Raw genomic sequence first — 1,221 nt, 5'->3', positions numbered from 1 at the left:
ATGAATATCAGGAACTAAACTTATTCTCATTGCCACCGTTTTAATGTTCCACTCTTTTCCTTCCTGCTCAAAGCATCAGCCACCACGTTAGCTTTTCCTGGGTGGTAAAGAATTTCACAGTCATAATCATTAACAAGTTCAATCCACCGACGCTGTCGCATATTTAAATCTTTCTGGTTGAACAAATGTTGTAAACTTTTATATGATCAGTATAAATCTGACATCCCGTTCCCAGAAGATAGTGTCTCCAGATTTTCAGAGCAAATACCACTGCAGCTAACTCCATATCATGAGTTGGATATTGTTTCTCATGCTCTTTCAATTGTCTTGACGCATAAGAAATTACTTTTCCTCTTTGCATTAGAACACATCCCAATCCTAGCTTTGAAGCATCACTGTATACCACAAAGTCTTCGGATCCATCTGGTAGAGTCAATACTGGTGCGCTACAAAGATGATCCTTTAATAGTTGRAAAGCTTCTTGTTGTTCTTTTTCCCAYTGAAACTTGACATTCTTTCGAGTCAATTTGGTTAATGGCACGGCTATTTTTGAAAAGTCTTGAATAAACTTACGTTAATAACCGGCCAATCCTAAAAAGCTATGAACTTCAAACGGAGTCTTTGGAGCTTCTCATTTTTCGACTGCTTCTATTTTCATTGGATCAACCTTTACTCCTGATTCTGAAATGACGTGACCCAGGAATTGAACTTCTCTTAACCAGAACTCACACTTGGACAATTTTGCATACAACTTTTCTCTTTTCAACAATTCCAATATCAGACAAAGATGTTTTGCATGTTCTTCTTTAGTCTTAGAGTATATAAGAATAACATCGATAAATACAATAACGAATTTATCAAGATATTCCTTACATACCCTATTCATCAAATCCATAAAGGCTGCAGGCGCATTAGTTAAACCGAATGGCATAACTAAGAATTCGTGATGCCCGTACCTTGTTCTGAATGCTGTTATGGCAACATCTTCTTCCCTGACCTCGAGCTGATGATACCCTGATCTTAAATCAATCTTTGAGAAATAACTTGCTCCCACCAATTGCTCGAACAAGTCATTAATCCTCGGTAAAGGATACTTGTTTTTGATTGTTAACTTATTCAGTTCACGATAGTCTATACACATTCGCATAGACCCATCCTTCTTTTTGACAAATAAGACCGGAGATCCCCAAGGTGAAGTGCTAGGCCTAATAAACCCCTTAT

The sequence above is a fragment of the Cynara cardunculus genome (assembly GCF_001531365.2).
Source record: "Cynara cardunculus var. scolymus isolate 2C chromosome LG 13, CcrdV1, whole genome shotgun sequence".
Lineage (NCBI taxonomy): Eukaryota > Viridiplantae > Streptophyta > Magnoliopsida > Asterales > Asteraceae > Cynara > Cynara cardunculus.
This window is presented reverse-complemented; position numbering follows the sequence as displayed.